Here is a 25,075-nt window from a genome sequence, read left to right as displayed (position 1 = left end):
TCCAATATTAAATAGAAATGATGAGAATGGGGCACCCAGGTGACTCTGACGGTTAACTGTCGGACTTCGGCTCAGGTCATGATCTCAAAGCTTGTGAGTTGGAGCTCTGCGTCGGGCTCTGTGCTGACAGCTCGGAGCCTGGAGCCTGCTTCGGATTCTGTGTCTCCCTCTCTCTGTCTCCCCTGCTCATGCTCTCTCTCTCTCAAAAATAAACAAAACAATCAAAAAAAAAAAAAAAAAACCACAAAAGGAATGACGAGAACAAACACCCTTCCATTGTGCCTAGCTCTTACATTCACTAGCTGTGTGCCTTGCAAGTCACTTAACTTCTTTGTACCTCAGTTTCCTAAACTTTTAAATAATAATAATAATACCCACCTCAAATGGTTGTTGTAAATATCAAATGAGTTAGTGTGTGTAAAACCCCAAATAAACAGTGCATGGCATTTTGCATAAGTACTACATAAATGCTGGTGCTATTATTTCCATTATTACTTGTTTTATAATAAAAGGGACCATAAATTTGCTTTGATTTGAAGTTTGGTTGGGTCATATATGTTCTACTATTTGGTGTTCTCACTGTGGTTTTTTTTTTTTTTAATCACTTTATTGAGGTTGATCAACATGTAAGAAGCTGTACCTATTTAAGGTGTACAACTTGATGAGTCTAGAGATAAGTATATACTCGTGAAATCACCATCATCAAGGCCCTAGACCTTTCCATCATCGCTGTGATTATGTTTTAAAGAAGATACAGTGGCTGTTACAATTTTGTCTTCAAATCAGGCACTATGCAGATATGTGATTTAAAATTTTCAGGTAGTAACATTACTGTAATTTAAATTTGTGTTCATTTATAGTCTTATACCTAAGATAAAAATTACCACCGATCTAGATTTCTCCCCTTACTTACTGATTTTTGGAACCCTAATTTTCTGGTATTTGAGGTCTTAATTTTGTTTCACCTGTGTGTCTGGTATAGCATATCCTTGACTTTTTGTTTCTGTTTCTTTTCTCCGCTGTGTATATGAGGAGCATGATTTCTGAGCACTTCTGTATCTGAACATAATGGTCTTTTTCCCTCAGTAATAGAATACAGCTTGTATATTTAATTCTTGGACCACGAAGTTTTTATCTTCACACTGTATAGAAATATCATCTCTAGCTGCTTCTGTCATTTAATATTGTTGAGGTGGAGTTTGAGGCTAGCCTAATTTATGTCCAACTGGGGACAGCCTATTTTTTTCCCCCCTCAAGCATTTCAATTTCAACTTCATGTCAAGATTTGTTTAGGTGTAGACATTTTTACACTGATTTTTCCTGAAACTTGATGAAATATTTCAATCTCTGTACTCGGCTTTTGATGTTTGTTGTTGTTGTTCCCTATTTTTGTGCCTTTGGAAAGTTTTCTACTTGGGTTGTGTTTATTTTATTTACTGTTTGTTTATTCCTTCTTTCTTATTTCACTTGCCCCCCCCCTTTTTTAAATTTTTAATGTTTATTTTTGGGAGAGAGAGAGAAACAGCGTGAGCAGGGGAGAGGCAGAGACAGAGGGAGACACAGAATCTGAGGCAGGCTCCAGGTTCTGAGTTGTCAGCACAGAGTCCGAGGCGGGGCTCAAACTCACGAACCACAAGATCATGACCTGAGCTGAAGTCGGACGCTTGACCAACTGAGCCACCCAAGCGCTCCTCACTTGGCCCTTTTTTAAATTAAAATAAAGAATCTGTATAATATATCTCTGTCCTCTGCTCTGTTAGCTTCTCTATCATTTTTTGCCCTGCCTTTTTCTTCTGCAGACTTGAGTGTCTCAAGCCTGTGTTTGAATGCTATATTTGCATGATTGGTTCATTCTATTCTTTATTATCTCAGAAAAATTTTCTGTGTCTTAAAGTGATTGTGGCACAACGTGATGGTGTACAAACCTGTGATTCTGACCAAAGTCAGTCATTGATGGAGTACAGAAGACTCTTTCTGTCTTTTACTAAGCACATTTAAGCAGGTAAAACATTTCATGAGGTCAAACTTGGGTAGTTTTTATTGTTTTTAAGTATGAGTCCACCTGCCTTATACTTGGTGAAAAGGCCTGTAAATGTGATCATTCTTTGCCCATTATTCTTAGGTTTTAAGTGTTCTTTTTAATTTTTATACATCTTATTTATTTATTTATTTATTTGTTGGTTGGTTTATTTATTTATTTATTGTAGGAGTACTCATTTCCTTATTTTTTTAAAGTTTATTTTAAAATTTTTAGTAAGTTTTTTTAAAAAAATGTTAATGTTTATTTACGTTTTGACAGACAGCATGAGCAGGGGAGGGGCAGAGAGAGAGGGAGACACAGAATCGGAAGCAGGCTCCAGCCTCAAGCTGTCAGCACAGAGCCCAACGTGGGGCTCAAACTCATGAACTGTGAGATCATGACCTGAGCCAAGGTTGGATGTTTAACCAACTGAGCCATCCAGGTGCCCCTATTTATTTTTTAAAAGAGCCAGTGCAAGTGAGGGAGGGGCAGAGAGGGGGGGCGGAGAGAGAGAGAACTACAAGAAGCTCCACACTGCCAGCTCCCAGCCTGACATGGGGCTCGAACTCATGAATGGGGAGATCATGACCTGAGCCGAAATCAAGAGGTGGGCACTGAACCGACTGATACACTCACCGAGGCGCCCCAATTTTTATATATTTTAAAAGCCTTCTCATATGCCTCTGAGTAAGGAGAGAGTTAAGAGATTGCCTCAAGTCTGTTAGGCAGGTGCCCTTTTTTGAACACACTTCCGTTTTATTTATTTATTTGTTTGTTTATTATTGGAGTATGGTTAGCACCCAATCCTGTGTTCGTTTCAGGTGCACAGGGTAGTGATTCGACAAGCTGTATTTACCACGATTAGTGCAGTCACTGTGTCCACACAGTGCCATTACAGTGTTGTTGACTGTTCCCAGTGCTGCGCCTCTCATACCCATGACTTGTGCATTCTGCACGTGGAAGTTTGCACCTCTTAATCCCATTCACCTGTTTCAGCCGCCTCTCCCACCCCCTCCCCTTGGGCCACCACCCGTCTGTATTTTTGTTGCTTGTATTAACGTTTTATGTGGTCTGTTTCCAGTTTGTTGGCTTGCGGGTACCATTATAAGCCAGAGGTTATTTATTCGTTTTTAAACCTCATCTTTCACTTCCATGATTTATTGCAACGTGAATTTATCTAGCGGGAGCTGTCTAAAATTGCTTCCTCTGTAATTTGCACTTTGAAATCTGAATACAAGATTTCCATTCTTTTTGCGTCAAAATTTTCGCAGGCCCATGCAGTGGTTGTTCATTTTCTCTGTTCCCATATTTTCAGTTTCATGAGGATAAGGACGGTGTCTTTTTAACTGAGGAATGATTGACGTACAATATTGTGTGAGTTTCAGGTGTACAACATAGTGATCTGATATTTATATACATTTTCAAAAGTCACCACAGTAAGTCTAGTTATCCTAGTGTCATCAACATTGTTGCAATATCGTTGACTGTAAGGACTGTGTTTTGTTCACTGCTGTATCCCTGTCGAGGTGGCACGATTCCTAGCACATAGTAACAGTTGAATAAGTATTTGTTGAATCAATGAATGAATGAATGAAAGTGAGATTTAGCAGTATCCACAGTTTCGGTGGTAGTATGGGCCGCACTTTGGTTGTGTGTGGAATAAATGTTGAAGAAATGTCTTTGACCTTGTAATATGTCAAAGGTGCCTGTGATATCAGGCCAATATCCAGCTCTTTCCTTTGTGGCCTCCGAAACAGTATACTTTGCAACATCCTTTCATTTAGGTAGGGTCGGGCAAGTAGTTCTGGACAACGAGCTGGAAGAAGTGATATGTCTTGCTTCTGGCACAAGGTATAGAAGAACAGGTATAGAATTGTCAGCACCGTTTTCTCTGCCGCAGTGGCCAGTGACAGCACAGATCTCCAATTATGTCTAGTATACGTCGGATACATAGCGATGATGAGAAATAAAACACTGGTAGATGAAGCTAGTGAAATGTATAAGAGGGCAATAATTATAATAGCCATCCAAGTAAGTAGTTAATCCCATTATGCGTAATTCCACAGTATGCTATGCTCAATAGCAGATTTTTGTAAGCACGATTTATAAAGTAAGCTAGGACTCACTTTGTGAATAACAGTGAGGTTGCTGTCTGGCAGATTTCCTTACCCAGCATTCCTACACGTTGATTATAGTAACACCAGTAAAAATAAATAAGATGGATCCAAGCGAAGAGCTATTGGTATATGTGCCTATTTGAACTTTGTTCAGATGGAGATGTTATTTTAACTGATTAGGGAAGTAATGAAGCATTCTTCCTGAAAAGAGGTGTTAATTGGTGACAATTCTCAGAAAGTGCCCAAAAATATAACAGCTTGAAACCCTACATTACATTGCATCATCCAGAATTTTTCAAAAGTCTTATGGGATACCAAAGTAAGGATCGCAGGGGCAGAAACACCAAAGTTGAAATGCCATGAATGATAATGATCTAAGCAAATATTTTTATATGACATGCTCCCTTCAGAGCATTTCAAAAGCATTGACATTCCTCCCACCAGATTTTACACCATTCATTAGAAATAGTTGAAACTCAGAGAAGCAGTGATTTACTTGATATCTTGTATTACAACTCCACAAGGAACTCAAGATTACCAATTTCCATTCAGAGTTCTATCGTTAAATTACAAAATCTCCTAAAAAATGAAAACTAATAGCTAAATCACAATGTAATGGTAACATTTTTGCTAATTAGATGAGTAAAATCAATGCACTATAAATATAATTTACATCTGATTTGAATATTTCATAGAACCTCCAGTAGCTGTTAATTTGGTAGGATTCACGGGCTCCTGGGTGGCTCAATCGGATAAGTGTCCAACTTCAGCTCAGGTCGTGACCTCATGGTTGGTGAGTTCGAGCCCCGTGTCTGGCTCTGTGCTGACAGCTCAGAGTCTGGAGCCTGCTTCCGATTCTGTGTCTCCCTCTCTCTCTACCCGTCCCCCACTCACGTTCTGTCTCTGTCTCTGTCTCTCTGTCTCTCAAAAATAAATAAGCATTAAAGAAAATTAATGTGGGTAGGATTCAGTTTGACCCTGCATGATCCAGCTTCATAAGTATTTCCTTCTGTTTTTCAGATAGCATCACAAATTTCATCACACCACTAGTGGAGGACATGATATTGGAAATTGATACAGTTGGTTTTTCTTAAGATATAACTGGCAAGGAAGTCCTAGGAATCTATCCATATATTACATGATTGAAGATTATCAAAGGAGGATATCTTCCATTTTCTTGGATTTGAAAAATGGAAGCATCTTCAAAGTGCAAAAACAGTTGAGTCTTTATTTTGGTTGGATTCATTCTTATTCTCCCTTCCATAGAAAAATCACTCTCCGTCTCAAAGTCTGATTTTAATGAGGAAAGAACCACAGGGTGTAAGGCATTATCAAGAGACAAAAACACGTAGGGTAACGTTTGTTTTCTTTCGTTCTTTCTTTCTTTCTTACTTTTTTTTAAAGTTTATTTATTTATTTTGAGAGAGAGAGAGAGAGAGAGAGAGAGAGAGAGAGAGCAAGCAGCGGGGGAGGGAAGGCAGACAGAGAGAATCCCAAGTAGGCTCTGCACTGCCAGCTCACAGCTTGACATGGGGCTTGAACTCAGGAACCGCGAGATCATGACCTGAGCCGAAATCCAGAGGCATACACTTAACCACCTGAGCCACCCACGCACCCTGGTAATATTTTCAAATATTAGGCAAGGTAGCTCCCTATCCGGGGAAGATGTATGTTGGGAAGCTACAAAAATGATGATTCCTCTTAATGTGAATAAATTCTGTTTCTTATCTATGTGAAAAGTAGACTTATAGAAAGGTTCCGGAATTATATAGAGGTTATTGAAATGCAAAGAAAACAGGCCACATTAGATATGGATTCACATCACTACTTTCCCATCTAGAGTGTGTGGTGTTGGTTAAGTTACTTACTCTCACTGAGTCTTAGATTCTTCATCCACAGCATGTTAATAATAATGGTACCTATTTCATAAAGTTGTTGTAGATGATTAGATGTTATAATAAAGGAAGAGCACTTTAGCACAGTGTCGTATGTAGTACTCGATAAGCGGTAGCTATTATTCTATGGAAAGGAAGAATCGTTTCTCTTTTCTTCTAAAAACTTGCAATAGAATTGAGACCCTGTCTGGTAAGGAGGGACGGAAGTACTAAGGCTCCTGTAAAGGTGAAAGTTTTTAAGGATTTTCCTAGAATAACTTCGGAATGAATCTACGTATTGGATTTTATCCAAATTGGGAAAACAATAGAGTCTTTGTTTTATTGTCAAATAATGTGTTAGGAATTTAAGTGATTAAAAATGGTTCCTTGGCCTTTCACAAAGACGGTGCAGGAGGCAAAGAAGGAAGACGCTGCTCCTGCCAAAGCCAAAGCCAAGGCTTTGAAGGCCAAGAAAATGGTGCTGAAAGGTGGCCACAGTCACAAAAGAAAGATCCTCCTATCACCTACATTCCAATGGCCTAAGACACTGCGTCTCTGAAGGCAGCAAATATCCTTGAAAGAAGGGCCCCAGGAGAAACCAGCTTGACCACTATGCCATCACCAAGTTCCCCCTGACTACCCAGTCAGCCATGAAGAGAATAGAAGACAACAACACACTGGTGTTTATTGTGGATGTCAAGGCCGACAAGCACCAGATCAGACAATCTATGAAGAAGCTCTATGACATTGACGTGGCCAAGGTCAACACCCTGATCAGGCCCGATGGAGAAAAGGCAGTTGTGTGACTGGCTCCTGACTATGATGCATTGGATGTTGCCAACAAAATTCGGATCATCTAAACTGTGTCCAGCTGGTGAAATACAAATACACGTTTTTTTCACCATTAAAAAAAAAAAAAAAAAGTTCATTGAGACAGGAATAATTTTATTCAAGTAACTTCTAAAATTCCATTAATCTGTGAGACCCAATTAAAAGAAACTTTGAATTATGGAAGCCAAAAAAACCCTGTGTTGTTTATGGAGTCCTCTTTCAAATAGCCTCATACATTTCCTTTTAAAACCGTTGGACTTTTCCAGAGTGTAGATTTTAGTTTTGATACTCCAAAATCAGGACTTTGACTTATCTTTCATGGCAAACTTCAAAGTAGAAAAAAGGTACTTCAGTGTTTTTATTGTGGTAAGTTTTTGAAGCTCTTAATAATTTAATTTGCAAGTATAAGGACCTCATGATTCAAAATGAAAATACAAAAACTTTCTCGACAAACTAATTTTATTTAGGCCATTTAAAACAATTGCCTAGGGGCGCCTGGGTGGCGCAGTCGGTTAAGCATCCGACTTCAGCCAGGTCACGATCTCGCGGTCCATGAGTTCGAGCCCCGCGTCAGGCTCTGGGCTGATGGCTCAGAGCCTGGAGCCTGTTTCTGATTCTGTGTCTCCCTCTCTCTCTGCCCCTCCCCCGTTCATGCTCTGTCTCTCTCTGTCCCAAAAATAAATAAACGTTAAAAAAAAAATTAAAAAAAAAATAAAAAATAAAACAATTGCCTAGACTCCTGCACTTTGGTCCACTTCCAGTAGGGCCATCGTAATAATGTAAGCTATCATCCTCCCTGATTTGGACCATCGTAATAAGCTTTTTTTTTCAACGTTTATTTATTTTGGGGACAGAGAGAGACAGAGCATGAACGGGGGAGGAGCAGAGAGAGAGGGAGACACAGAATCGGAAACAGGCTCCAGGCTCTGAGCCATCAGCCCAGAGCCTGACGCGGGGCTCGAACTCACGGACCGCGAGATCGTGACCTGGCTGAAGTCGGACGCTTAACCGACTGTGCCACCCAGGCGCCCCCCATCGTAATAAGCTTTGACCTTATCAACCTATAGTCAAATCTCCATCGAACTGAGCGTGATCCTTATTAATCAGAAATGGAAGCATATAAATGCCATTCAAGGATCTTCAATATCTTTCCATCACGCTTAAAATATAAGCTCTACAACCCTTACTATGGCCTACAGACCCTGACTGATGAAAATCTTCGTACTACAACTTTATCTCCTTTCACTTGACCTTTTGAACATGCCAAGCACTTTTCTGGCTTTAGACACTTTCAGAATGCTACCCTTTTCTCTTTTCTTTTCTTTTCATTTTTTGAGAGAGAGAGTGAGTGTGAGTAGGGGAGGGGCAGAGATTGGGAGACTGGATCCAAAGGAGGCTCCACCCTGACAGGCTGACAGCAGTGAGCCTGATGTAGGACTTGAACTCACAGACTGTGAGATCATGACCTGAGCCGAAGTCTGACTCTCAACCGACTGAGCCACCCAGGTGCCCCCGAATGTTATTTCTTTTTAACTCACAACTCTTCTCATTCATTTACATATGCCACTGTATTTATTGAGTGTTTGCTCTGCATTAGGTATAATAGTAGTTGATTGAGATATGCTGGAAGAAAGGCCCTAGAGTGGGAGATTACCTGGCATGGGTGGGGGGGGGGGAATAGCTGGGAGGTCAGTACAGCTGGAGGAGTGTGAGGAAGGGGAGAGTAGTAGGAAATGTAGTCACAGAGGTAAGTTATGGAGATAGAGCCTTGTTGGGCTACTTTAAGTATTTTGGTCTTCACTCTGAGTGAGCAGGGAAGCCATTGGAGGATTTGGGGCAGAGGGACTGCATAATAAATCGGTTTTAAGTCATTCTGGCTTCTCTGTAGAGACTGGACTACATGGAGGCAAATGCAGAGGCAGAGGGACCGGTTTCCAGGAGAGTGCAGTAATCCAGGCAAAATATGACGGTGGCTTAGACTAACGTAGGTGGTGAGAAGTAGTCAGCTTGTGGATCTATTTTGAAAGTAGAGGCAATAGAATTTCTAGTAAGGTCGGATGAGAGATGTAAGATCTCAAGAAAGATTCAAGGATGACTCCGGGATTTTGCTCTCAGCAATTTGAAAGATGGAGTCATCATTAGCTTCTAATGTTAAGACAGTGGTAGGAGCAGGTTTTGAATGAGGGAGGAGAATGAGATCAATTTAGGACGTTCTGAGTTTGAGAAGTTGCTTAGAAATCCAAAAGGAAATGTCGGGGTGACAGTTGGAAAACGTGTGGCGTTCAGGAACCATATTTGGGCTGGAGGTATGAATTTGGGGGTCACTGACATTTCAACGCCATTTAACATCATGGAAAATGATAAGATCACCAAAGGATTAGGTATAGATAGAGAGGAAAAGAAGACCAAGAAACAAACCTGCGATACTTCATTGTTACTACCTTAGGGGGAAAGAGGAATGAACAGAGGGGACTGAAAAAGAGCTGTTGAGTGAAGTGGGAGGAAAACCAAGAAAGTGTAGTGTCCCGAAAGGTAAGTGCAGAATGTATAGGAAAGCACCAGGAAACGGACGAGAGTCCATTGAGAGTGAAAGGTCAAGTAACATAAGCACCAAAAATTGAACGTTGGATTTAGCAACATGGAGGTTATTGGTGATCTTGACAAAAGAGTTCTTATGGATTGAGGGGGAAACCGTTGATTGGAGTAGTTTCCAAAGTGATTGCAGAAAAAGGAAATGAGAGACAATGGATACAAGCGATCATTTTGAATACTTTTCTGTAAATGGGAACAGAGAACTAGAGCAGAGGCTGGTGAAAAACTGGGAAAGAGTGAGGCAATTATCTTAATATGCGAGAAAGAGCACATCTGTAATCTATTGGGGAAAGAAGGAATACTTACTTGTTGATGTAGGAGAAGGAAGAGAGACTTGGCCGGAACCAGGCATTGAGGGGTGAGACGTAAGGGAATGACTTCCCGTGAGAAAACTGGTTGTAGGAAGTTGCAGAGAAGATTCATCCATAGCACAGATTGCAAGAAGAGTATATGGTTGCAGCTGGACGTAGGAAGGTGGAGTGGTTTTGAGAGAATGCACAAGTTCCCCTCTAATTTTGTTCTTCAAAGTTCCCATTGAAGCATGAAGTGAAGACATCAGCCAGAGTGAGGATGAGAGTGAATTTGTTGAAGGTTTGGAGAGACAAAATAAGGTGTAAATTATTTATCTGGAAGAATGGTAGGGTGAATTGATGAGGGAAATACAGTATGTTGCCTGGATAGAATTAAGGGTGAGCAGTGGTTCTCAAAGTGCGGTTCCATGACCAGCAGGCTCAGCTCTACCCGAGAAATTGCTAGAAATGCAAATTATTGGGCCCCATGCCAGACCTGGCAAATATTTAACCCTGGGATGAGACGCCCTCCAGGAGATTCTTCTGCCCAGGAAAGCTTGAGAACCACTGGATTAGAGGATTAAGTCCTTGAAGCGAAAATGAGAGCAATCCATATGGCTGTGCATTTTTGTCCAGACACGTTCGGTGGCATAGGAGGACACAGGTGGAAGGTTGTTTTAACCAAGGCTGTGGTTTCACCAAGTAACGAAGTTATTGTTTTATTTTAATGTTTATTTTTGAGAGAGAGAGAAAGCGCAAGTGGGGGGGGGGGGGCACAAAATCTGAAGCAGACTCCAGGCTCTGAGCTGTCAGCACACGTACTGTGAGATCGTGACCTGAGCCACCCAGGTGCCCCCGAAGCAACTAAGTTAAAATGAAAGAAGAGCAAGAGAATCGAGAATGGATGGCAACAGACCCTTATGGTCGTTGATTATGAAATTTAAATGGAAAAAGAATGAAGGGAAAACATCAAAGGCAAGAGGAAGAGTGGAAAAGGAGCAGGCTCAGAGGATCCTGGTGGTAAACCAGAGGGAGTGAGCTGGAAAGGTAGGAGGTGGTTGTCAGAGAGGGTAAATTAAATTGAGACTATGGAGGGTTTATAGTTATTTGTCACGGGAATGTCTACATAGAGCTGACCAATAGAAATATGATGTGGTTCATGAACTCATTGTAAATTTTCTAGTACCTGACACTTAAGAAATATTTATTTGATGTAAATATCCAGAGATTATCATTGTAACATTAACGAATATAAAAATATTAGTGACCTATTTTACATTTTTTCTATTAAATTGCTGAAATCAGTTTGGATTACCCCACATGTGCCTCAACAAGTACAAAAAGATCGAGATCGTACCTTGCATATTTTCAGACCGCAACGCTGTGCAGCTCAAAATCCACCCCAAGAAAAAATTGGGAAAGGGAGTGAATACTTGGAGATTAAAGAACATACTAAAAAATGAATGGGTTAGCCAAGAAATTAAAGAGGAAATTAAAACGTGCATGGAGGGGCGCCTGGGTGGCGCAGTCGGTTAAGCGTCCGACTTCAGCTCAGGTCACGATCTCGCGGTCCGTGAGTTCGAGCCCCGTGTCGGGCTCTGGGCTGATGGCTCAGAGCCTGGAGCCTGTTTCTGATTCTGTATCTCTCTCTCTCTCTGCCCCTTCCCCATTCATGCTCTGTCTCTCTCTCTCCCAAAAATAAATAAACGTTGAAAAAAAAATTAAAAAAAAAAAACAAAAAACAAAAAACGTGCATGGAAGCCAATGAAATTGAAAACATGACCGTCCAAAAACCTCTGGACTACCCACGTGTGAAGCCCCAAGTGGCTAGTGACCACCATATGGGACAGTACGGGCCACAGAGGTGATCATCGGGGACAGTACCGTGGTAGGTTGTGGAGAACACCCTTGGAGGAAAGGAGCTTAAAGCCCGGGTGTGGGAAGAATTATCTAGTGCATGTTGAAGTTGCCCTGGATTGTTGCTGGAGAGAGAGTCAGTGAATCATGATCGAGCACGAGGAGAGGAGTAGATGGCAGCAACAGTGAGAGGTTGTGGGCAACGCAATAGGATAACGGTAAATTCAGAGCTGGGCTATTTGAGATAGAGAGAGGGAGAATGATCTGGAGGCAAAGATGTGGACCCTGGAGGACATCTATTCCACTTCCAGGCCGAGTGGTGGGATGGGTGTGGAAGAGGAAACAGCCATCACTTGAAAGTGTGCAGCGGTGTCCTCAGAGGAAGGAAAGAGTCAAGGAAGAAGTTGAGCGTACACACATAGGACATTTTGGTGCTGGTGGACCATGAGTTGCGGAAGGCACGGTGGATGGGTTTCAGACAAAACAGGGGCGCCTGGGTGGCTCAGTCGGTTGAGCATCCAACTTCGGCTCAGGTCATGATCTTGGTTCCTGGGTTCGAGCCCCACATTGGGCCTGCTGAAGTCAGCCTGTCAGTGCAGAGCCCGCTTTGGATCCTTTAACACCCCCCTCTCTCAGCCCCTTCTCCCCCCCCCCAGAATAAATAAAATGTTAAAAAAAAAATGTTTAGGGGCACTTGGTTGGCTCAGTTGGTTAAGCAATGCAGTCTTGATTTTGGCTCAGGTCATGATCTCACAGTTTGAGCCCAACGTCAGGCTCTGTGCTGACAGTGCAGAGCCTACTTGGGATTCTGTCTCTCTCTCTCCTTCTCTCTCTGCCCCTCCCCTACTTACACTGTGTCTCTCACTCAAAATAAATAAATAAACTTAAAAAAATGTTTAAGAAAATAAAAAATACAAACATACAATAAAGAGAAAGAAGGGGATGTACAAAGACTTCATCGGGATTAGAGTGTGCAAGATTAGGGAGATACGAGCCGAGGGTTTCTCGAAGTGACTGACATAAGTGAGGGTAAGGGACTGCGTGAGATTGAGTGGATTCAAGGCAGGTGAGTGTGAGTTCCAAAGTATAGGGAAGCAGGGATATCTGGGATTATCTCTGGATCCCTGCAGGTGAAAGAGAAAGTTCTGTTGTGCAAGGTGCACAATGTACATCTGTCAGGGGAAAAGCAAACTTAATCCAAGGATGTATAACACTCTCTCTGTAATGCGTTGATGGAATTGAGGCTATCTAGAGAGGTGAGGTGTTATTCCAGTTGTGTGGGCCCCAACTTCACCTTGACCTTTGGTAATGAAGGGGTCGAAGACCTAGGATAACATGATTTTATTCACAGTAAAGATATATATATGTATAGATATAGATGTATCTTGAACACATGAAAGAATGAAAAAATGTGAAAAATGGAATGCCCATAAGTTATTGAGTGGGGATATAGATAAAGAACTGAATTAAATGAGGGTCCCAATATTAAGGAATAGCAACATGTTAATTGAAATGTGTTTGGGAGTTTAATTTTGTTGACAGCGGATTTCCAGATTTGAGAAGATGATCCTGGCCTTCTTCATTTTATGTTCTGTATCTGTGTTAATGAGAACAACAGCTTACCCAAGAATGCTGGAAGTCAATATTCGGGGAAAGCTGCTGCTGCTGCTGCTTTGTGAACGTATTTTGCGGTTTTTCGGACATCTCGGGTTCATTCTAGGTTTCCTTCACATACAGTGTTAATCCACAGCTCTGTTCTGACTTCTGAGGGGATGCAAAGCGTTGTCATTCTTCCACCGCTCTGCGCTTTGAAGGGATTACTGCTTGGCGATACGCACAAGGCTTAAAGACTACAGGGAATACTAGTGATTTAAGAACATTCTGAGGGCAAAACTAATGATAGCCATGTACATTCTTCTGATTTTCTGACCTCTTAATTACTAGCTTGACAGAAAATAGAGCCCGTGTCGACTGGAATGTACCATCCGAGTATAGAAATTTTATTTAAGGATTATCTTAGTTCCTCACCAGACGTGGAGCATAGATTATGGACATATCTGTGGCAGGAGAATTTGAAATTGATTACTGTTTGGTTCCTAAATGTATACAAAACAGTTTATAAATTTGGCCACCCAAAATGTAGACAGTTCTGAATTTGACAGTTCCCAGGAACAAAGTCAGACGACCAGGTGCCACCCGGGGCGGGGGGGGGGGGGGGGTGCTGTTTGAAACTCCTTTGATAAAGTACATTTTTGAAGGTCAAGTATCTTTTTCTCTCCGCTCTTCATTCTCTCCCAAAGTCCGTTGTCCGAATTTCTATGCCTATTATGGCTCCCTCTCAGCATCACTTTGTTATTAAAAGCAGATAGCCAATAAATAGTTGCTTCCAACTGTAATAAGTCCTGTGAAGAAGCGTCGAGTGATATGAGAGCATATAATCAAAGGAAAGCAATTAAGTCTGTGAAGTAAGGAAATGTTTCGCAGAGGAAGCAATGGTGAAATTGAGATCCAAGAGATGAACAGGAGGCAGGTGAAAGTATTATGGAAGATTTCTATCGTGTTCCAAAGAGAAAAGCATGTTCAAGGGCCTTAAAAAGAGATGGGATGATAGGTACAGACAGGCAGCTAAAGAAATTTAGTTTGTATGTAGAATGTAAGAAAATTGAAAAGAAGAATTAGACACACATAACAGCACATTTTTGCTTCGTAATGTAATTTCTAAAATTTTGTTTTTTATAACTGTCTAACAAATTATTTTATTCCTTTTCATTTCTGGCAAATTATGTCAGGTGATCTCTACAATTAGTTAAAGTTAGCACTGAATAGGTCTGTCAATTTGGTATATTCTCACAATGGTATTTTGTTTTTTAAAATAAAGAATTGAGAAAGCACTCGTAATAGGAGAAAGCTGTATTAGGCCTCAAATATAAGGGTTCCACTTTTCTCAGCAGTAATTTGTTTTATGAACAAAACAAGCCTTGTCAATTATTTGGGAATTTATAATATGTCCCAAGTATTTTTATGTACTCTGTGATTTATATTTTAGCTTTTCTTCCAGCATCTTTTACCCTAAAAAAGTTTTTAATTTCCATGTGATCAAATCCCTTACAGCCTTTCCTGTCCTGCTTAAGGACATCATCCTCAATTAGTTAACTCCCAAACACACACTATATTTTATTAATTCATTCATTAATTTTGAGAGAGGGAGAGAGCACACCCATGTGAGTGGCAGGGAGGGAACCCCGAGCGGTCTCCATGCTCACCTTGGAACCCAACGCTGGGCTTGATCCCACAACCAAAAGAGATCACGACCTGAGCTGATATCAGGAGCCAGACGCCCAACCCCCTGAGCCACCCATGTTGCACCACACCCACACACACAAATTTAACCAATATGATGCAAATATACTATCTTCTAGTATTATTATGATTCTCTTTTTGAGACATTTTAGTTCTTTAATCCACTTGGAAACTCCACACAAGAGTTTCTTTTCATTTTCCCTAAATCAGTGGTCCTCAACTGGTTCAGAGGTGCCCCCCCCCCCCCCCCCAGGGATATCCAACCACGTCCGGGGACAGTTTAGGTTGTAACAACCGCAAGAGGGCCATCTAGTAGGCGGGGGCCGGGAATGTGGCTATACAGCCTCACGCAACACACGATTATCCAGCTCAGAATGTCATCCCTTTATGACCTAATATGAATAGCTCATGTTCGTGTGTTTTGGGAAATATGTATTTTCCTATGAAAAGTTGAAAACACGTGCATACACATACATGCACACACACACAGAATCATGTGGGAGACGTGTGGGGTGCAAGTTTTCTGCACAAGCTCAGATTCAGGGGCGCCTGGGTGGCTCAGTCGGTTGGGCATCCGGCTTTCGCTCAGATCGTGATCTCATGGTCCGTGAGCTTGAGCCCCGAGTCGGGCCCTGTGCTGACAGCTCCGAGCCCGGAGCCTGCTTCAGATTCCGTGTCCCTCTCTCTCTGCCCCTTCTCCACTCGCACTCTGTCTCTGTCTCAAAAATAAGTTAAACACTAAAAAATTAAGAAAAAAATAAAGAGTTCAGATGCATCCCTCTAAAACTATGCCTTAAGTCCCCTTTATCATACCAGTGCTGCTGGCTCTATACAATCTTCCCCTATTAGCACGTATGAAGGAAAGTTGAACAGCACACGTTCAAGTAATGTTCGCTTGTTCGTTTTTTTTATTATTCTATCTAACTCATTTTCCAGTTTCACACATCATACTCGAAATAATTTAGATTCCAAGACCAAGATAAAATAAAAACAGTTTTCCAGAATAAGGCTCTCACTGCCTTTATTGTACAGACAACGGAGGTATAGTAGACGTGAACCATTTATCTTTTCTGAGGTGATCTTGTCCTTAATTTTGGTCCTGGATCAATGTTGTTTCCTGTTGTTGCTACTGACCTTTGTTAAGTACACATTCTAGTAAAACTTAGCAGGAATCTGCTGTTAACATATCATTCCCCATGGCTATGATCCATAAGATGTTTCCGGTTTTAACAGGAGAAACAAAAACAAAAAAACAAACAAAACCCAGGAAAAACAGATTAAAAATGAAGTATAAAGGAAGGGATTTTTATTTATTCTACAAAAACCCAGCAGTTTAAAAGTTCTGTTAAAAATATTGGCTGTTAGCCATATACCATGAGCGACCTTAAAATATTACATCAACTATGGCCTGACATATCCGGGAAAAATATATGGCGGCCATTGTCTTCCATTGTCAGCATTTAGCGCTCTCTACATCCGGGCTTCTCTGAGATGATAGAAACACAATTTGTCACGAAGATCGGTGCAGACATACTGCCCTTGATACGCTACCTGTGTTGAGGCAGATGTGACGCAACTGCATTTCTGGGACAGCGCTGCTGATGTCCTGATGGGTAGGCGGCCCACATGTAGGTAACAGCTTTTCTCTGGGTGGAAACTTGGTTTTTGTTTTTGAGGATACCCAATACGGCGGTGTTCTGGTAAATGTTTAACGGTGTTCTGCAAGCACGAAACAAAACGAACCCCACAGTAAACCCCCCTTGGTTTGTCGTGCAACATTTACGGTTGATGTCAGATTACCAGGTTGCCTTAATTAAACACAGAGGTGGGAAGAGTTGTGCACGGCTCTCGTGAGCTAGTACACGCTTATTCCAAGACGCTCTCTTTGTCCTCAGTCAAGGCATCTGCAGGGTTTACCCGTGCAAACACGTAGTATAGAGATGGTATTTTGAAGCCTGTCCGTGATACGACCTTCTTCCTGCTCATCCTAAGACGTACGTTTGTTTTTAAGTTTTGGAAAGGAGGTTAGAATCGTTGCACAGATAGGAAGAGAAAGAAAGTTTTGAGATTCAGATTCTAATAATCAAAGCAGGAAGCCAGTCAGCTTGAAAGCCAGTGTTCGTTAAGAAAGAGAAGTGTTTTATGAACTCCTTCTTCTCCACCTTTATCATCAAGGGTCATCCGGCCCGACCAAACTAGATTCTGAAGTCTTCTGTGTGTCGGGGTAGGGCAAGAAGGACATGACAAAGAAGGGAAACTCAAAGCCTGTTCCCTCTCGTCCTGTGGAATTATAGGAGAAAAGGAGAGGAGAGAATTTGAACACTGATTAGTCACCAGGGTCTTTGTCCCACGTGTTTACTGCCACATCCGGGCATGGAGAGGATGTGATTCAGAAATACCTGGATAATTTTAAGGGAATACCAAAGTCAGATAAGTTTAGCCCCATGTGCTTCTCTGAGGATTCATTGTTCTCTAGATGGCACCGACTTAATCGGGAGGGTGGTTGCAATGGAAAAAAACCTTCTGATGCTGTATGCTTTGGAATTGCAGCCTCCTTTGATGGAGAAGGCAGGTAGAATGCAATTTCTTTGCAGAGCATCAAAGAGCTACGTAAGGATGCTTCCTGGAGGTTTTGGAAGAGAAGGCCAGGAAGTGGGGGTGGAGCGGCCCTAAAGCTGAGTGCCGCGGGGCAGATCTCCTTGCCAGAGTGCCAACCCGAATTCCAGGGCCTGAGCCATCTGCACAGAGACGCAGACCGGTTACTAAAGTCGAAATGGTCACCGAGAATCAAGATGCCAGGCAACAAAAACACAAGTCCCAGGTTTTGGAATTGGAGGACAGCAAGGTGCTACATGTTAAAGGAAACAAGAATCGTGGTTGGGGGTAAACAGGGAGGCTGCAGGACGATGTAAAGCTCTGCCCATGAGAATATGAGGCTTACATTTTTGTAGTCCCTGTGTTCTAGAAGATCTCCCTCCCTATATTTCTAAATTCATCTTGGAGAGGAGCAGGGGCTGGAGAAATGAACTCTGAATATTGGTGTAAGCCATTGAAGTAGAAACTGTTACTTAGAGACATTTTCATTCTACTTAATAGGGAGATAATTGTGTGTGTGTGTGTGTGTGTGTGTGTGTGTGTGTGTGTAGTAGAAGTGCTCATTATAAATGTCAGAAATCATATATGGAAAAACTACATTTTTTTTTGTCTACCTTGGCATGGCAATTTTGTGATTCCCTCTACATATAATTGCCTCATTGGCAAAATTAGGGAAATGGACTAGTTATCCTGAATGTGGGCCAGAGGAAACACATGAATATGCTACTTTCCAAAGAAAAGGCAATAGAGAAAGCTGGAATAGGGCCATGGGGACTGGTGTCATGGATGAGGAGCCAAAGGCCTATAGAACCCAATGTTTTAGGAAATACAGAGAGATTTCTTATCTCTAAAGTCTGCTTTAGAGTCAGGGGAGTGTTATGTAAGAAGCCTTGTAATAAATGCTTTAAGGACGTAGTCGAAGCCACCGTGCTCACACCACCATGCCATTTGCCACGGGAAGGCAGGATTTTTATTTTTAGTTTTTTAATGTTTATTTAGTTTGGGGGGGGTGGATAGGTGAGACAGAGCACGAGCAGGGGAGGGGCAGAGAGAAAGGGAGACACGGAATCCAGAGCGGGCTCCAGGTTCTGAGCTGTCAGCACGGAGCCCGATGTGGGGCTCGAACCCACGAACCATGAGATCGTGACCTGAGCCAAAGTCAGACCCTTAACTGACTCAGCCACCCAGGCGCCCCAAGGCAGGATTTTGATAGAAAACTGTTCTTCCTGATTTAGCCTATCTGGTCCTCTAATCTCTTGATTTTTTTTTCTTATCCCTTTCCCCCTTTGTTTTATTCCACCCCGTCCCCCACCCGGTAGGTCACTTCCCCTGTCCCACTAAGCCTAGTGAGCAGTGACGACTATATTATGTGATACAGATCATGGTGAAATCTACTAACACAAAGGCACTGTCATCCCCACATTAAACAAAGAGAGAAGGCAGTTCTTGCTGAGAAAGAGTAATAGGCCGCCTAGAGTTTCAAAGTAGCTGGAATCAGAGGGACAGGGTGGGGGGCAAAGAAAAGAGAGAAAGATAGCAAAGCAGAAAGAAATTCTGTCTACGAAGAGAAGAAATGCCCAAGAGAAGACTTTGTAACTAGTACCAAAGGGGACAAAAATGTCAGTGTGCACTCACCTCCTGTTCTGCTCGTGCCCACGTGTCAGTGTCATGCCAACTGTTGCTTCTTGGATTTTAAAACCGTTTTCTTGTCTCTTGCCCAGGGTACTAAACCAAGTCTCCTTTAATCTGCTGCCTCCATCGCGTGCTCCAACCCATAGTTCCCAATAGCCTCATCCTTTGCTTTTTGTTTGTCCCCAAACCCTCCACTGCCTGTTCCCACTCCAAATCTTGGCCTTTATCCGAAGGTTACCTTTTTAGATCCCCATGGTTTTAGCTTTGCAGGATATACCCCTGAGAATAACACACGTGCTGCTTGCAGACAAACCTGGCCAGGCAGATCATTCCCGTGGTCATCAGGAACATGATATAATCTAATTTTCCTCAGTAATTCTGAGACAGGAGTCAGATAATATACCAACCCAGTATTAGGAAAAGATCCATAAATATTTACTATGAATTAAGGATAAAACAGTGGGCTAGTCGCCATGCAGAACCAAGGAGAACAAACACAAATCCTGTACCTTCACAGAGCTGTCGGGTAGTGGACAGATACTTTGAGTACAATGTAGTAATGACGATGATGGAGGAAACTGGAGAGCATGGCGATGACGCATTAAACATGTAGAGCGTTCGGTTGAAGTTTACCTGGTTCAGAAGGTCAGAGAAGACTTCCTGAAGAAAGGGATGCTTTGGGTCGCGTTTCCGCTGCCAGACTTTTGTACATTCCGTTCTGCTTGGAAACTTTTCCTTCCAGGTCATTGTCTCTTCTCAACCTCCGTGTTTTACCTTACGTGTTGCGTTTCTAGAGGGGCCGTCTTTGACTACCTGTTCTAAATCGGGTCCCCCTGTTGTTGTGTCCTTCCTAGCATTTGCTTGTTTATTTGTTTGATATTATCTCCCCACCTCTAACATGGGCTCCTTGAGGACACGGATCTTCTTTCTTCCTCTTCACCATTGTAAAACCAGTGTCTGTGGCATCCTGTAAAGCGTGGGCTGAAGCACGGTGCACAAAGCAGGAAATGGTCGTGGGTTCGGCATCTGGGACAGGCAGAGGGCAGGATGTAAGTGTTCGTGTCATAGTAAACAATGTATCCTGTGGATTACAGAGAATCACTGAGTGCTTTTAAGCCGGTGAGTGATAAAGTGAGAATCACACTTAAGAAAAGGCACTCTGGCAGCAGGAAAGTCATATATGATAGAGGCTGGGCCTAGACGAAGAGGATGGGGTTTGTTCATTCCTCTAGGCTAGGCTTCGAATCTCCCTTTGGAAGCTGCTCCAGGGAAATTGGGCCGTCCCTCCTTTTCCAGCGTCTTGGCTTCTTAGTCACACACTGACTTTGTAGTTGACTATGTGCATTTCAATGATGAGCAAAGAATTATTACAGCAAGTTATGAATTTTTGGAAGTTTCTCCTTGTTATACTTTCAGAAATAGAGTATGTATATACACACATACACATTACATATCATGGTAAAACCTGAGTAAGTTTCAACTGCTCCCTCTCCCTACTCTTTCTTTTGCTACATAAAACAACCATGAAACTGAAAAAAAGCTTTGGAGTTCATCTAGTCAATTGCTCACCAATAGAAATATATTATAATGCACCTGTATGATTTCATGTTTTCCAGTAGCCACATAAAACGCTAAAAATAAACATACAATTAATTTTTTAATGTTTTATTTTATTTTTGAGAGAGACAGATGGCGTGTGTGAGCACACGAGCGGGGAGGGGGCAAAGAGAGAGGGAGACAGAGGATCCGAAGCGGGTTCTGTGCCATCAGCGCAGAGCCGGACGCGGGGCTGGAGAGCCCATGAACTGTGAGATCAGGACCTGAGCCGGAGGCGGATGCTTAACCGACTGAGCCACCCAGGTGTCCCAAATACAATTAATTTTAATTATACATCCAAAACATTGCCATCCCCACATGTAATCAGGATAAAGATGGAACGAGAAATTTTACATTGCGGTGTGTGTATCTTCAAAACCTGGCGTGTGTTGTAGACTTAGGGCCATATCCGTTTGAACCAGCCCCATTTCCAGTGCGCGATAGCCACGTGCAGCCTGGGGTTGCCAAACTGGGCAGCGCAGACAATGCCAAGCCCTCAATGTGCAGATGGAGAGAGAAAGCACTCAAAGTAGGTAGTGAAAACCCAAAGACACACGGTTGTTTGCTCTGCTAACGCACGCAGCCAAAAGCCTGAGCGTAAAGAATTCACACTGGGGAGTCTGCTTCATGCTCCTACGGGCATTTTGTGTGGCCTTTGACTTTGGCCTGCTGCGTAAGGCCCCTGCAGCTTCCTGGCTCGCTCTTCCTCGGAGGCACTATTTCCAGTGTGACCCCTGACCTCTCCAGCCCGGACGGCTCGGCTAACGCGGGGCCATCTGTCCGGCAGGTGGTTACTTCTTTGGGTGGCCGCGTATCAGCAAGGAAAAGGCAATTCCTTTGGCAGTGGCTGTCATTCAGCGTCTGTAGAAACAGTGATTTGCCAAAAAGAATATGCTCTGGGGGACTGACGGGGCTTTCTAGGGGCTTTCTATGTTACGTGTAGTTTCACAGGCGACTGGGCTACCCACTTGAAAACTTAAAATCGTTCCGCAGCTTTTAGGCAGGGATGGTTTTGAACAACGGCTCGCAGTGTGCACACACACACACACACACACACACACACGGCCATCCCCCCTCCCCCACCCCAACGCATACTTTCTTCTCTTCAGAGGCATGGAGCATTTGTTGCAGTGAAGTTCTTTCTTACCTTGAAATGACCATTTGGGCTCCTTTTCTGCAGTCACTACTCACCCTCTGTATGCTTTCTACCTGGGCAGGTGAAGGCACATATTCCATAATGCAAGAAAAAAAAAAAAGCATTAGAGGATATATCTCTAGCTAGTTTCACAAACTTTGACATCATGGCATGCGTAGCTATTGTTTGTACAGTTTACTGGGGAAATGGACGAGGCCGGACTCTAGGATGGGGAAGGGCATTGCTGGCAGAATCAATATATCAGATACACCTGTAACCTTTTGAACACCACCTGGCATTCTGTGCCGCTTTGGTTGGAAAGCTCTGCTTCAAATAAATATTAATATGTTGATTGATTGGTTGATGGATTCATTCATTCATTCACTGATTCGCTTATCCATTCATTCACTTAAGAAATGTTTATTGAATGCCTGTCGTGTGTCAGACACTGTTGTGAGCATGAGGGACGCGGTATTGAGTTAGAGAAGGTATCAGCTCTTACTGGTCTCGGATTCCAGCAATGGAGTATGGAAAGGTGATTGAATAAACTAAACACAATAATTTCAAATATTAATAAATACTATGAAGGTTAGAAACTATAATGGAATACGCAGTGAGTGGAGTTTGGATAGGAACAGGAAACTCTTAGAAATGGGGGAGTCTTGGGTGCCTGGGTGGCTCAGGTATTAAGCATATGACTTTGGCTCAGGTCATGATCTCACAGTTCGTGAGTTCAATCCCTCATCGGGTGAGCTCTGAACACGAGCCCCACTTCTCTCTCTCCCCTTCCTCACTTATGTGCGCTCTCTCTCTCTCTCTCTCTCTCTCTAAAAACAAATAGAAACAACTGGGGAGTCATGAGTAGGAAACTTGGAGCTGCCTCCTCGAAGATATGCAGCTGGTAATGCTAACAAATTCTCGCAGGAGAGATGTGGCCTGAGAAGGAGGAGCGGGCAGGAAGGCTCTGGGCCCGCCTGCAATTATGAACAAAACAAAAGTGTGTGTATGTTCTTACAACTTCTATTCAGCATTGTCCTGGTGGTGCTAGTTAAGGCGTTCAGGCAAGAAAAAGGAATAAGAGGCATCCAGATTGAAAAGTCTGAGCTGTTTTAGCCCGCTACACTTCTCACTCCAAATATGTGATGTTCCCCGCTCCCCCCTCGCCCCCCCCCCCCACCAATTCTCCAAATCTCCAGACACCGACTGGAGTGTTCTGTAATTCAATTCAATTCTGACACTATCAACACAGAGCTAGCGTAGACCCCGCAAGTTGGGGGCTCAGTCCCAGAAGACGATCCCCACTTCAGACCCAAGTGTTATATCCCAGGTTACTTACCTGTACTTCTGAACGACCAGCTATAAATAAGGGCTTCCCAGGACCCCTCCTTGGATTCTGTAATTTACTGGAACAGCCCTCAAAACTCAGGAAAGTGCTTTCCTTGCTATTGCTGGTTTATTATGGAAGATGCAATTCCGGAACAGCAGAGTGGTGACGATGCATAGGGCACGTGGTGGGCAAAGGGCACAGAACTTCCAGGCCCTCTCTGAGGGTGTCACCCTCCCAGCATCTTCACGTGCTTACCAACCCAGAAGTTGCTGAACTCCATGATTTAGGGCTTGTTTGAGGGTTTCATTACATAGATATAATTAAGTCATTGGCCATTGGTGATTGACTCAGTTTCCAGTCCTTCTCCCCTCCTTGGCGATAAGGGCTGGAATGTGCAAGTCTCTAATCTACTCATGTGTGATCTTGGTGGCAAACAGCCTCCGTCCTGAAGCTGTCTAGGGGCCCTCAACCACCAGTCATATAAAAGACACTTCACTCCAAAGATTCCAAAGGTTTTAGGAGCTCTGTGCCAGGAACTGGGACAAAGGCCAAATATTTATTTTATTATATCACAGAAAGGATTAAATCAAGGTGTCTCCATTTCAGGATGACATGAGTTGTATGTAGAAAATACTTGGAGGGACGCCTGGGTGGCTCAGTCGGTTAAGCATCCGACTTCAGCTCAGGTCATGATCTCACAGTCCGTGAGTTTGAGCCCTGCATCAGGCTCTGTGCTGACAGCTCAGAGCCTGGAGCCTGCTGCAGATTCTGTGACTCGTTCTCTCTCTGCCCCTCTGCCTCTCACGCTCTGTCTCTCTCTGCCTCTCACGCTCTGTTTCTCTCTGTCTCTCTCTCAAAAATAAATAAACATTAAAAAAAATTTAAAAAAAAAGAAAATACTTGGAGTTCACAAAAAGGTGTTAGAACTAATAAACAAGTTCAGCAAGGGCGCAGTATACAAATCAATATACAAAAAGCCACGGTATTTCTATACACTAGCAATGAAGAATCGAAAGTAAAATTAATTAATTAGTTCAATTTACAGAAGTGTGAAAAAGAATCAAATGCATAGGAATGAATTGAAAGAAGTCCAAAACTTATACTCCGAAAATCACAGAATAGTGTTGAAAGAAATTAAATAATAACCTAAATAAATGAAAAGGGACCCCATGTTCATGGATCAGAATACTCCCCAAATTGATCTCCAGGGTCATTGCAACCCAATCTTATCCCAGCTGCCTTTTTCGCAGATATGGACCAGCTTATCTTAAAATTCCTGTGGGAATTCATGGAACCTAGAATAGCCAGAGTAGTCTTAAAAAGAACAAAGATTACTCACACTTTCCTGTCCCCAAATTTAACTATAAAGCTACATTTTTCGAGACAATATTTTTAAATTTAGAGTCTAGAAATAAATTGACACATCTATGATCAATTGAATTCAGACAGTAATGTCAACTCCATCCGACGGGGAATCATCTTTTCAGAAATGTTTGAAACAATGAAATAGTTGTTCAGTTGGATATCCACATGCCAATGAGTGAACTTGGACCCCAGAGTGTATTTATTTAAGTGCTTTCTGTGTACCCAGGGTCAGTCTTTCCTAGAACAGAATGATCTTGGCCAAAAATCCAGCCCTCCTCGCAAATCCAGCCCTCTATCTTATGTAGAAACTAGAAAAGAAAATTCTAACAAACACCATACAGTCAAGATTGAATACATGAATTCGAGCTCTTCAATAAACTGCTTTTAAAAGCAATGAGTTTCCCATTACCAGCGTTCAAGGAGATTCTGGATCCCTTTTGGCGAAAATGGCTGTGAAGGTGATTCGTAAACTGGGTTACACAAAGAGAAAAGTCAGGGAGGTGCAGTACAAGTAAGTTGCAACTCTAAAAATGTGGCTTTTTAT

General features: G+C 42.5%; 1 pseudogene; it reads left to right on the top strand.

Annotated features, from left to right (window-relative positions):
- Positions 1-5,704: 5,704 nt before the first annotated feature.
- Positions 5,705-6,871, top strand: LOC101087717 (annotated as a pseudogene).
- The last annotated feature ends 18,204 nt before the right edge of the window (positions 6,872-25,075 follow it).

The sequence above is a fragment of the Felis catus genome, chromosome X, assembly GCF_018350175.1.
Source record: "Felis catus isolate Fca126 chromosome X, F.catus_Fca126_mat1.0, whole genome shotgun sequence".
NCBI lineage: Eukaryota > Metazoa > Chordata > Mammalia > Carnivora > Felidae > Felis > Felis catus.
The sequence above is the reverse complement of the archived record's forward strand: the minus strand, read 5'-3'. Positions and strand labels throughout refer to the sequence as shown.